Source organism: Phasianus colchicus, chromosome 8 (genome assembly GCF_987193195.1).
Source record: "Phasianus colchicus chromosome 8, bPhaCol1.hap1.1, whole genome shotgun sequence".
Classification (NCBI taxonomy): domain Eukaryota; kingdom Metazoa; phylum Chordata; class Aves; order Galliformes; family Phasianidae; genus Phasianus; species Phasianus colchicus.
The window spans coordinates 4,056,821-4,070,847 of NC_143443.1; the positions used below are offsets into that span (position 1 = coordinate 4,056,821).

The window sequence follows — 14,027 nt, forward strand, 5'->3', positions numbered from 1 at the left end:
GCCGAGTTGGCCCCGACCTTCAGCCCTAGTGAGAAGCAGCCTGTTGTGGTTGCTGCTTTATGAGTTAAGCATGTGCATGGATGCCACCACTACTTGCTCTGTCGTTACTATCCTGCCTCTTGCAACCATGCGTTGCCCTTGAAGACACTGAATGAGCTCAGTTTTGACGGAAGCTGGGTGTAATAAAGAGTTAAATAAGGCTGTGACTTAAGAAAAAAAAACAACGCAGGCAGCCAGTTTCCTTTTTGGTGAAGAGAAAAGCTTCCTGCTAGCACAGACACTGCAATACACCAGCGCTCAGAGAAAGCGGAAACCCCCGTCCCCTTCAAAATGTGATGTAGTGGAACCTCTAACAAGTGTAAAAACAGCGATATGCATGTTTTTGGAGAAGTGGGAAACTTCTGTGGGAGTGAAAAGTTCTCGTGGCTTGTTTTGTTTTGTTTTGTTTTTCACCATCCTTCCACTTACTTGAATATACTTGGCTTGGGGGAAAAGAAAAGCAAATAAAATCCCAAGGAAACTGCTGAGTTTTGGGGGATGTTTTTGAAGAACTGAAGATCATCCTTGGTATTAGAGAACACAATGCTGGTGTCTCTTCTGCTGCAACTCCCTTCCCAAGATATTGCAGTAATGCAAAAAACAAGTCCCCAAATAGAGTCTATAAATTCACCAGTGCTCTTCATCGCTGAGAGCAAACAGCTGTGGTTTTTTTCCTAACAAAAAAGACCCATGTATGCTGCAAGCTTAAAATTAGAATTGCCACACTTCCCAAGAAAGCTGCTAGACTCATGTTGAACAAAAGAGGTGTCTTCAGTAGGCAGGTTATGATTAATACTTCTACGTGTCAACACAGATAAAGGTGGTTTTTGTTGTTTTTTTTGTTTGTTTTTTTTTGCCATTGGTTGTGCCTGGCTTTAAAAGAATCCTTTTTTTGATGTGTGAAGATTGACTCTGTGTGTTTGCCAGTAGAGTTCGGGTCAGAATGTTACTGCTGCAGTTTAGTTTTGATGGAGCGTTATCTTTAAGTAATGTTAAGGGCATATATTCATATATATATGAATATAGATTTCATTGCATTTTTTTATACCTACGTGGCGTCTATATTTTGACTTGTACTTCGTTATGATGCTAAAAGTTATCCTGGTGTCACCTCCTACACAGTGCTGGTTTGTTACAGCGATTCCTCAGTGCTATAGATTCAGTAGATAGAAATTGGAAAGCAAGTAAAGGATAAAGGATAAAGGAAAGGATAAAGTTCAGGAAAGGATGAAAAGTCCATGGAGTTTAACAATTTTGTGTTTTGTAGTCATAGAATGGCTTGGGTTGGAAGGGACCTAGAGGAACATCAAGCTCCAACTCCCCCGCTGCAGGCAGGGCCACCAACCTCCATATCTAATAGTAGACCAATGAGTTTCCAGTGAGTTGAGGACCCTGAGCTGCTGGATAGTGAAAGTTGTATTGTTTGATGGGCAGGAAGTTATCAGAGTGTGGTTTCTTGGAAGTCCAGCAGGAAGAGGGATGGAGTGGATGTGGGAAACGCTGCGGAGACCTTTTCTGTCAGCTGGCTGCTGCTGGGGAAGACCTTCAAAGTTCATAGCCTTCTTTGTGATGGAGTCGTCGTGTTCACAATGTGCTATTGTACAAATGACAGATAACATCGTAGCCTGGAGAAGGTGGTGGTTGCTGTATCCTACTGATCTGCTGTCACTAGAAAGAGGGTTGTAAGGTTTGAACTGTACTTGCACAAAGCATTATTTGATGTTGAAACTTGTATCTTATTTTTAAAGTCAACTTGGACTTGTAAAATTTAAAGCGAAAGTGACAGTGATGATACGTATTCAGTATGCAGGAATTCTTGTATTTTCTATTTCAAACAATTTATTTAGTAGTGAAGGTTTTGAATAATGCTTGTCATCTTACTGGAACAATTTCTTAAATATTGTGAATCAAACTTTGTGTTTGATTCACAGTATATAACAATATATAACACCTATTGCGTTTCCTTTCAGCTTTATTTAAAGTAGGAAAGCAGAAGCACTCTAAAATAAGACCCATGATGGCATCAGGTGATGTCTGATTTGTGGCTTTCTGAAGATTACCTTTGATTCCTCGGTGTAACTTGTCATTTCAGAGAGAGTTTGAGAAAGAGTAGTTTCTGAAAGAAAATCCCTGTTAATTCTAATCATCATGACAGTTGGATTGGAACTAAATTTGGTTGTCAGTCAGACTTTGAAAAAACAATAACCCTGGTGTTGCACTAGGAAAACATAGACTACCATTGTAGCCTTTCCTGTAAAATGGAGATGGATTTCTCTTTACCTTGCTTAAGGATAAGGCCTAGCTCAGGCAGTGGAAACGTGTTATTTCTCTAGCTCTTGTTTCATGCTAAAATAAGTTTTTAGTCCAGCCCCTGTTTCATCCTGTTTGGTTCTGTGCTCAGTTTTTAGAAACACGGACAGAAAGAGACCAAAAGTCTCCTCTTCCATATGGTTTCGGTGTGAGCTCCTTTATTTTGTTGTTACTCACGGACACTGCAGACTAAGAAATTCCCATAGATTTTATGCAGCTTGTTGGAAGACATTTTTTCATATCACACTGATACAGATGGCGTCGTCACAATAAGAACACTTTTCAGAATTCTGCCATGTAAAATGAAGATGTAGATATTAGGTCCTAACTTGCATGGTCCCACCTCTGCCAGGGCCCATCAGGGTTAGGCCAGGTGGTGCCCTGCTACAGATGGCAGCTAGATGGATGCAACACCTGGAGAGCTCTCAGGGTGGCAATAAAAGTTTTGGCCATCTGAACAGGGAACAGCTGTGTGCCACTGATGGCAGAGGTTTGCTGTTGGCTGTACTGCAAGGGCTGTGGTCCCCACTTCTAACGTTGCAGAATTTGTTCATTTATAAGAAGTACAACATTTAATGAACCATAGTAACTGCAGAACATGCAGTAAGACACGCTGGCAGTTAGACATAGATATACTGGGGCAATAAATCTGACTGAATGTAATCTTGGGATTGTCTGATTAAATAAGTTGCATCAAGTCCAGTTTCAGAACACCTTTGTGGAATAGGATGGATGAATATGGTTGTTCCTCTGGTTCACTATCTGTGGCTATACAGATATGGATTCTTATTTCTTATTTTTCTGAAGAATTCTTGGAGAATTGGAGGATGGAACATATATTTTCTTCATCTATTAATTACAGTTTCATCTTCGTGTCCTAGCAAACGTTTGGATTTCAGTACTGAAAAGTGGAACTGTGCATGTAATTGGCAGGGCTGCACTGTGCCTATGTTCCTGTGTTTTGCAGTGTAGAAGTCTTATGATCCTGAATATGGAAGTTAAATTCCTTGTATTGAGTCTACTGCTCTTTGAGTTTAAAGGGATTCCTGTTTGCAAGTCAGAAGGGGAACTTCTGGCTGTAGAACTGCTGCACTCTTCAGGAAATGAGCTATTTACTGGGGATTTCCTTGGTGAAAAGGATTGCTTGGCATGGACTCAACATTTGCAAGTTTTGAGCCAAATTTTCAGGAGACGCTATCTCCATTTTTGATCATTTTTCTTAACACAAATATGTGTATTTGTGTCACACAGGAAGTTTATCTGCCTCTAAAACCAAATGTAATCACTCGTGGATCACTTGATCTTTGCATTAATGATGAACTATCTTTTGTCTATTACTGAAACTCAAGTTGAAAAGCTGTGTCAAAATGTAGCGGACATTTTTGTTGTATTTTTGGGGAGTTCTTCTGCTGGTATGTCCTTTCAATGTGAGCTATCAGTTCCCATTGCACTCAGCTATTCCCTCTGGGCACAGCCTTTATTAACATCCCTCAGAGCAGAATGAGGATCCACAGAAAAGCGTGGGTCTCCTGGCAGTCACCTCATGTGACCAAAGCAGAAGCTGTGGAAAAAAACCAACTATCCCTATTTCTGAAAGGAAAAAACCCAGCAGCTCAGCTGAGAAAAATCCAGCCTGGAAAGCACCAAATGATTTCTTCAGCATTTCCAAACTCTTTGCTGGCAAAATTATTTCTACAGACACAACGTGGGAGTTATTACAAAAGATGCCTGAAAGTGATAGTGTGGAAGAAGGTGAACAGATTGAGGCTTCATTGCAAGAAAAAAAGGCAGTAGGGGGAAGAGTTTGCTAGAATACTTCTGGAAAAAAGGGAGGCTGCTGTTGCAGCCAGGATGCTTCACTGGACTGAAGTGAAAGGGAAGTTAAGAAAAGCCTGGGCTTGGCACGTGTTGTTTAGCTGTGAAAAGCCTGACAGAGTCTGAAATAGCCTACTAATAAAATATTGCCCTCTGGTAATACAAACTTACAAAATAAGCACTGGCAATTTGGGATCTGGGCCGAGGGCCAGCAGACGGTGACCTCTGCTTCCAGAATGAATGACGATGTTGTTGTTGTTCTCAGTGACATGTTGTTTTCCTGGTGGATCTAAAAAGCTGATCTTTTGAAAAGTGACTTCAACTTTGAGATAAATGGGACTAAAAGAACCCCTAACACAGCTTGGTCACTGTTCCACATCACTGCAGAAAGCCTGTAGGGAAGCCTGAGCCAGAAGCTCTGTCTTCTCGTTCTTCTCAGGGCTGGGCGCTGTGTAGAGAGGCTTCCAAATCTGTGAGTTGTTCTAAGAGGGAGTAAAACTGATAATAAAGACAGTTTTTGCTGACTGAAAACTGAGTGGAGATAATTGTTTGAAAGAAATTGCTTTCATTTGCTTGTGCACGAGCACCTACGTCAGAACAAACCAAATGCAGATGATAGGGGTGTCTTCTTTTTTGAAGGGCTTTGCTTGCAATCCTGTTTCTGAAAGAAGAATGCTCTGCTCAGGGCAAATCGTCACGGTAAACATGGAGGGATTTTCCTTTGCCTTAAGCCCAGAATGCATCTCCTTCTTTGGATGTCTTAAGTATCCCACATTACAGCTGTTCTTCGTTTATTTATTTTTAACAGTGAGTACTTGGCTGTAGTCCAGTGCTTTGGGTGTGAAACATCAAGCAGAGAGAAAAAGCAGATAGAATAGGAAACTGTGCCCCACATACTGCCTTTCCTTCAAGCAGTTCCACATCTCTTTGCCCTCCTTTTCTCATAACCAGCGGGTGAAAGGGTAGCTTGTGATTTGATGCTGATGACTGTTGAGCCCTTCTCACGTGTCAGCATTTATTTCTTGGAAAAGTGTCTTGTTAGTACTACTACACACAGTTGCAGCAATCACTTAGTGCAGCAGCCACCAGCACCCACTTAGTGGTTATGTGCTTTTGGGACTTCCCATAGCGCAAGGTAATGTCTTCTCAGGTTTTTTGTTTGTTTGTTTGGCTTGGCTTTGTTTTTCTTTCTGCTGTTTTGGTTTTTGTTTTGTTTTGTTTTGTTTTCATTTAGTTCCATGTTTCCCTGGCAGCGCCAGTGTGGGAGGCAGCAGCTAGATGTGCAGAGCACTGGTAGCCCAGTGATGGTTTCCCAGCAGCAGCACAGGGACGAGGCTCTCCCTCCTACCCTGCTGTCTTTGTGCAGAAGAGTCAGCCACAACCTGGTAGTACCTGACCTTGATTTAATCTGACCAACTAATTTCAGTGGCCAGAATGATCTGGCTACCAAAAATGCATCACCCAACTGACTCCTTAATACATACACTGATGTGCCACTTCTATTAGGTAGCATTGGAGATTGCTGCGGACCTTGGAAATTGTCAGGGGCTAAAGTGTATCTTAGTGCAAGGTGTCAGAAGAGTAAATTTCAAAGTGGCTGTTAGAAATGACATTTTATTTTAATTTTTCGTTCCAAGGAGATGAGAATTTGTGATTCTCAGTTGAACTAATTATGTTACATTTCGTTATAATTTTTGTATTAGCTGAAAATGAGTCTCAGTGCTATCCAAGGTAACGTGTAGATAAGTGAGATAGGTGCCATGTCTCATGGTCTTACTTGCCACAAGCCTGCAGTTTGAATGACCAATTCTTTTTGTGTGCAGTCACCTATTTTCTTGTATGCCAAAATAATAGCTTTGCGTGAACCCTCTTATTTCTGCAGTCAATGTTAACCATTTGTGATTACTACCTTATCTGTTTTCAGCCTACTTTAGCATCCATAGATGATCTGTACTATGGGGAGTTGGACATCATTAGATGATTTTGGAGCAGCTTGGTTTGCTGGCTGAGATGTTGAATGAGGTACTTAAAGTAGGGTGCCAAGTTTCAGGAATGCTCTTGTAGTCCTGTGTTCTTTGCACTTCAGAATAACCGTTATTTAGTACTTTTCCTTCTTCACAGACTGTGCAGGAGTCCAAAAACATGAGTGATATCAATAACTTCAATTCCCAAATAAGGCAGAGGGTTCTCTGCTTAGCCGTTTGTGTCGGATGTTGCTCCGAGCTGATGGCAGAGACAGGTAAAGAATCCAGTTCCAACAACATCCATTCCTGTGAGTCGTTCAGCTCTTTTGCTAGTATCACACCCAGAGCAACGCTGTCTCACTTGGCCTTTCCGGATGCTTTTGCTGTTACAAGTGGGAGGACTCTTTGGCACGCAGATTTTCAGTAGAGCTTACGCATCATTTGTACAAATGAAGTAACTTCAAGTGCCTCCGCTTGCAAAGAACTCAAAGGAGACTTCATTTAAAGAAAGAAAGAAATAATCACAGCCCCTGTAACAGCGAGTTTCAATTTCTTACGGACAGTTTGATATGGTCTCCTGTGGAAAACCTGATTAGACTGTGTTTAACAAGTCTGATGCAGTCCCAGCTACTGGGGTCGGTGCCAGGATGCTAAAATATTTTGTAATACTTTTTTTGAGTATTAAGACCTTTCTTATCATCGTTATGTGATACTTAATTCATTTTAGCTATCTTGGAAGACTGATACATGTATTCTTTTTATTTTCCTTTCGGTAACTGAGAAAGGATATTTCCCTCGGTTACTGGATATTAAAGCTAGCAGAATTACTAGCAGAATTCTTTCCTCTTTTTTTTTTTTTTTTCTCTCTTATTATCAAGGATAGAAGCTCTCCTGTGATTTTTTTCTGTGTTATCTTTCCATGGTGTATGCTTCTCTGGACTAGAATGTTAGATAATTTATTTTCAGCTGCTTGCAGATTAAATAGTTTTTCATTTTGATTATGAATAACACAGATTATCTCATTAAGTTGTTTTTCTTCCCAAGTCTGTTGGGTAAACCTTTCCACATTTACATCTATTTTATGCAATGAAGAATTTCAGTGAAGGGATTTGTTTTGCTTATTAGAAAAAGCATCGTTAAGACGAGGCCTGGAAGAGACCTGAGATATCACTTAAGATCAACCACAGATGAGGTGCTCAATATTTGTGGTGCATATTTCAGCAGCGGTTATTGGAAAGTTTTAATGGAGGAGTGATGGATTGCTGTCGTAATTCCTCCTCTCTGATTTTGCGTGTCGAAACAATTGCAGTGTGTGTTGCAGGATGTCTTCTAGTATTTTTCATTTCTCTTGCACAGCATTGAAAGTAGTAGAACAGTTACCGATACCACTTGCATATAATGTTCCTCAAATCACTCAGTTTATTGTTTTATTTTTTTAGGTTTTATTTTCAGCAGTCACGCTGAGTCACATGATGGGCTCATATTATGACCCACTACACCCCCTGCTTACCAAGTCTCTCCGGTTGTGTCAGTTGTGTTTGCTAGCCGTGCTCCAGACTCGTCATCCACATAGCCTAATTTGAATTTTGTCCTGTTATTTTTAAGTGAGTTAGGAACACTTTGAATTTAAATAATGTCTTCCTGAGTACATCTCCACCCACTCTGGTAACATTCCCAAGTCTCTCATGTGGAATTTATGCCATTACTGATGATGTTAACGGAATACCGAGCGCACTGGGCAGCATATAGCACAGATTGATACAGTCCCACTTGCTAACATGGGCTCCAAGCACTGACTGCCATGACTCCATCAGGGTTATCCATCTGATTTTTCATCCCACTTACGGTGCTTCCCTGCGGAGGAAGTTTTCTTTGGCTCTATTAAAGAATTTCTCTCTGACAGACCAAACAGCTTTAACCTAGTTAAGATTTGTCATTCCAGCTGCTCTCTTCTACTCACTGGGCTGGTTATCCTGTCAAGGAAGGAAATTAGATTGTTTTGACATGATCTGTTCTTGACAAGTTCGCAGTGGCTACTTCTCATCACTTTTTGTGCTGTAAGAACTTACAAATTGATTTTCTTCCTGGGTCTGTCTGAGCATTTCAGTTAGCATCATTGCATGTGACACAGTGAGTCCTTGTTTCCACGTTCTAAAATATTGCATTTAACTTCCTTCAGTAATGTTGCATCTCCCCATCTATGCTCTGTGCCGGCTGCGAGACAGAACGTTACGGAATTGGCACAAATGGAATGCTGGAAAACTAATTAGGTATCTATTCTCATGAGCTTCTCATCTGAATACTGAAGCTATTAGAAGATTAATTAGCTCGAGCAAACATCAGATGTTTACAACTAACTCATTTTTCAGCTTTACATCGCACACAGTGCTGTTACGCTAAACGTGTGATTTTTGCACACAAAATTCAGTAACAACAAATCCTTCGTACAATACTGCTAGCTTCCAGGAAAACTTCTGTTATTTTTGCACTGACATGCATACTTACTGCTGTGCTAAGCTGCCCTGCTCAAAGACAGTTCAGCCCTTTCAACAGCTCCTAAAAGAAGCATGCCTTCAATCCACCTTAGCATCTGGTTCTCAAAAATGTCTGAGTATCTTTGACCAAAAATGGTCAAAAATCAGCAACAACTACATTGACCCTTTTGCATTTCCCAGACCTGACGGGACACAAAAAAAGAGCAAAACAAGAGTGTAACTGAAGTGTCAAAATCCAGGGGATAGCCTTTCTTCCACAGTTGCATTGTATTGATAAAGCACGCATGGTTCACGTGGTTTTGCAGGTCTCTCCAAAAATGTACGAAAACATTTAAATTATTTTTGTCATTTCCTTGAAATCAACAAGCTTAGCATTAAGCAGATTTCTCAGAAGCTGTAAGGATGTATTCATCATTACTGCTTCTAGCAAATCTGTTCCATTTCTCGTGAGCGTTATCACAAATTCGACTGATGGCACTTGAAAGAGCAAAGCCCTTTGAATCTCTGTTATCCATTTGTGGTCTCCTGTTTCACGAACTGATAGATTCTGTTCCTGCCTGCCCTACCTCTCACCCACGGTCTACACCCTTCAAAATCTCCATGTCCATTCATCTCAGGGCTACAGGTTATGATAAAAGACCCTCTGGCTGCATTAGTTCCAGTCAAAACATTAAAATAAGGTATTCTCTGGATGTGAATTGCTTGTGTTGTGTTTGTGGAAAGAATTCATTTTAATCTTTTAGTGTCAACTCTGTAATAGGATTGAATTTGTAGATGGCAACTACCAACTTTCTTCCTAGGACTTCACATAGCAGCTGTGAACAAGCCTGTGCCTCGTTCAGGAAATTTATTTTGAGGAGTCTCTGTCAGCCAAGGAGATGCGATCTCTTGTCTCCAGAGGGGAAGCCATTTATGCTGCATATTGAAGCACAGTGATAGAGCATCAGATTTAGAAAAATGAGCGGCTTACTCTAAGCTTTCATCTCTTGAGTCTGGATTTAGATCCCCTTTTGAAGCCGGTAGCGAGATTGCTGTTGATGTCAAGAGAAACTTCATCAGATGTCTCATGAGCAAATCCCAATGAAGGTCACAAATTCAGTAGGATTGTTGTGGATCACCGGAATGCCATCAGCCTACCACAAATGGGCATTCCTTGACCTGCTTGTGTGATCTAAAGAGACAATCTTTGTTCTGTTGCTATGTTTTTCTGCACCGGAGCAATGACCAGAATCGTTAATTACAGACGCATTGTGGCTTCTTTGCTGAGATTTTATAACATCATTCCATTTTCTAGAGAGCAGAGAAAGCTTCTTAAGAGTTCTGATTGATTTTTCAGTGTTAAGAGGAAAAAAAAAAAAAAAAGGATTATTAATCGAAGTATTCTGAAAATAATGACAAGCCTTCTAGGAAGCTGAAATACCACTGTGCATTATTCCCCAGCGTGATTATGGGTGGCAAGGTGGGAGGCAGCCTGCAGAAGCTGGCAGAACTACTGTGTAAAGTGCTGTGCCTGGTGTGGTAAATAAACCGTCGTCTTTGAGAGATTATGAATTTGCACTCCAACCTTTGGGAGCATTGCTTTATTTCACATTTAATCAATTCCGGGCGTAATTTTCCATATGTTCAGAGCTAGATTTACTTCTCCTCGTGATACAATTTTTTTTTTTTTTTTAATTATACAGTTAAATGTCTCCCTTTATTTTCTTATTTTTTTCTCATCTTGGAAAAGAAGCATTCTTTGCATGGAGATGTTTGCAATCCAACGTAACTTCATTTATTTTAAAGCTTTTCATGGAGGAAATTGCCTTTGTATTTTGTTTCATAAGAGTTGATTTGAGAGTTAGGAATTTTTAGTTTGATGTATAGCTTGTAAACCTTCATCTCTCTGTGATGTAGCAATGATGACATTTAAAGATAAAAGTAATTAGCTCATAGCCAGATTTTTAAATTTATTTTTAGACTGCTTGATTTGCCTTTCCAAGAGTGCTTTTTTTTATATACAGATGCATAATAGTATTCTTCTTTGTCACTCTTGGTAATTTCGATGCTTTTTAGTGGTAAATAATGTACTAGAAGAAATCAGATGGAAGAAGTCTTGATGAAATGGTTTGTACATCAGAAAACAGGAGATGAAATAAATACATAAATTATCTTGCTTAGGTTTCCATTTACAATCTCATCTAGAGCATTGGCATCCACTGGCTTTAAAAACATATTGTTCTGGACTGGGATACTAGATTTATCTGAGCTTATATGCAAACAGCTGGTTTATCTTAACTGATAATAAGGATACTGTGATAAGTGAGCTCTATGGGATCTGCAAGTTTAGGTCTTTGAATAAGAAGCACTGTTGTTACAGTACTGTCATTGGTGTGTCGAGAAAAACGTGCAAGATTCTTTGCCTTTTTTGAATGTTCTGGTATTGTTTGTGGCAAGATAAAAATTCAGAATAACACTCCTGCTAGCAATGAAGTAATAGTCCCATTCAAACACCACCTGCTTTTATTATCTTGCACCCAGCCTTTTCTATTCAAGTGGAGGTTGACTAGCTGCCTAAGAAAGAAGGTTCATGATTGTGGGTGGTAACTTGGTGTAAAGAGACTTGCTAGTTCTGTTCAGGTTGTATGGATACTGATTTGTGTATATGTATGGATAAAGGGTATGTAAGGATAAAGAAATGATAGGAAGAAAAAATTCTGCATCCCAAGTTGCGTCTTAACGTGTTTGAATTAAAGAAATGCTCATGTCTTTATTACTCCTGTCTGCCCTTGTGTAGTGGAAATGCTGTTACTGCTTGAAACAGTGATTGAGCACCTGGTGGGAGGGCAGGACCAACCTAGGGTAGCTCAGGTGCATACAATGTACCTGAGTCACCAGAAGGGCTGGAGCCAGGATCCACCTCTTCCCAGACCTCATTTAAGGGTTGGCAGTGGAGGTGAGGGTGTTTTGCTGGTGATCCCTGCCTACTTGAGGATTTTCAAAAGTAAGTAGTTTTTTTCTTTTTTTTCTACATCCGCAGCTGCTGTATTTGGGTTTGTCCTCTTTTTCTGTAGCCAAAGATTTTGTCTCCCTGCTTTTATCGTTGCATTTTCCATCGCGTTGTAGCATTACACCTTATAACTGATCATCCAGAATGGTCGATTTTTGCTGAATGGCTATTGCTTGTTGTCTTCCAACCCAGAATAGACTTTCTGTGCATTTGGCATATCGCATACTAACTTGATCACCTTGTTTTGCTCTTCTGTGTGTTACGTTAGGATATCTTGAAAAAAAAAAAAAAAACAAAGCAAAAAATAAACCAACAAAATCAACACATTCTTTTGGCTTGCAACGTGTCAAGGAAAAGTGCTCGTTTTGCTCTGACAGTATATTTTTTTTCTTTGGAAAGTGTTTCTGCCATACATTTTTTCATATCTTGTAATGAATAATGAATGGATGAATGGCAAACCTTGCTGAAGATGCTTTAAGTTGCTCTTGATAGCTGTCTCAGGGAATTAAGTTAGTAAAATCTGCCTTTTTTTTTTTTTAATACTGTTTCAATTTTGGGTAATGGAGGAAAGCCTTTGCATCTGACCAGCCCTGGGTTATTGCTATTTGGGAAAGTAAGTGCATACTTTTTCTATCTCTTTTTGGGCCTATGCTGTGTGGATGGGCAGCAGGGGGGATCCCCCCATGGCCAACAGTTCCGTTCTTGTTGCCTTTCTGAAAAGCAGTTACAAGGCTGTGGCTCTGGCCCTGCTTGCAGCCCACCAGCCCTTCAGAGAATGGGTGAGCCATAGAGCATAGCCTGCAGTGGTTGCAGACCGAGATGTCTGACTTGGGACTTCTGAATGATGTTTGAGACGTATTCAGTGTTTTTGTTGCTAAATGCTGTGAGAAAGCTGTTTGCTTTTGGATTGTTTGGGTAGCTTCCTACTGACACTGTGTTGAAATGGCTGGCTGAAAAATGAGGTCGGTGCTGGGAACCTATAGGAAATGCCAAAACACAAGGCTAGGAGAAAGGGGAATGGAGACCCATTGGGAGAGCTGCTTTTCTTGGGGTCTCTGCAGGTATTCACCTCCTGTGAACTATGGTTTCCAACGTGAACCAAACTCCTTTCCTCCTTGTTACTGAAATTCAGCTGATGGTTGGAAAAGTACAAAATAAAAAAAATAAATTGGGATTTAGCAATGTATTCCAGATCCCTAACTTTCCCAAGCATTCTATACAGTCTCTATACGCATAAATCTTGATGTGACTTCTGGTGCAGTAAGACTGCAGTATGAAAACATAGGTAATGAATATTGATAATCCCTGTTCTTTCCTTATGTTCCATTCGGTTTTTTATCCTCGATATTTTTGTCCAGCTGTTCCTACTTACACCACTGCATTTCATAGATATGTGTAATAATCCTGGTGGATTATTGATTTGCTTTTATAGCTCCATTTCTCACTTGTTAACTGTCACTGCAAAGATACTTTACTTGGAAACTTATGAAAGTGAAATATCTGACTTTGCTGTTACTGAAGTTGGATTTTTTGGCTGCTTAGCGGAGTTGGCTGTAGCATGAAGCACGTTTTTCCTGCAGCTCAGACTGATGAATTAGACATTATAACTCAGCAAATTAATAGAAGCAAAGAAAAGTAGACTGATTCAAATTCACACAACTGTTTTCAAAAACTAAGACTGTCTGGCTGCCTTTTTGCCCAAAAGTAGAAGAAAATACTAGACTATTGAGCAGTGAGGTGGTTTTACTCTCTGGGTTGAAAAGCCTGTTTGTTTTCCAACTTATATTTCTATGTGCCTGTTCTATCTGGGCAGGCTGAGTTGAACTATAATGGGTCTGGTCGGATGAGTGTTGGAGGGCGTCCCTGTCATAGCACCCTGAAGAAGAGGTTTGCTCCCTGCCTGGGCAGAGAGGTCAGGGAATAACTGTGCAGAGAAGGACAGCCCTTGCCAGGTTAGAGGTGATACCCCAGCAGGAGGGCAGGGTGCATAAAGACCAAATGCTCTTGGGATGCCCGTTGGCTATGTGGGCTGCTTTCCTCACTAGAGCCATCTGTTGGTCACTTCCAATATGGGTTATAATTCACTTTGAAATACAACAGAAAATGATTCTTATTAGCTCTGGGAAAGGTCACAGGTGCAAAAGAGAGGAAAGCGCAAGAATATTTATGTTCTGCTTCTATTGAAAGAGATAACAGAACCACTTATGACCTTTTTATGTGCTGTCTTGAATAACAATTTGTAGTTGATGTGAAGTAAACTCTGGTGAGAAACGTCACAGCCATTTTTGGTGTTTGATGCTCCGCAAAGTCGTTCCACAAGCTCTTTTAGAAGGATTTTTTACAGAGCTGATGAAATCTAGTCTATAAATGGTCTCAACATGCTTGGGTTTTATTATTTGTGAATTTCCCATGAAC

General features: G+C 40.3%; 2 protein-coding genes across 3 annotated transcripts in view; one reads left to right on the top strand and one right to left on the bottom strand.

Moving 5' to 3' along the window:
- Positions 1-14,027, bottom strand: part of RASGEF1A (RasGEF domain family member 1A) — a 150,007-nt gene that overhangs the window by 46,869 nt on the left and 89,111 nt on the right. The window lies entirely within an intron of this gene.
- Positions 5,020-14,027, top strand: part of LOC116234733 (uncharacterized) — a 180,417-nt gene continuing 171,409 nt past the window's right edge. For both annotated transcript variants that reach the window (XM_090144751.1, XM_090144749.1), the window contains exon 1: positions 5,020-5,299. The gene's annotated coding sequence lies outside the window, so the exon portion shown is untranslated. The remainder of the gene's footprint in view (positions 5,300-14,027) is intronic.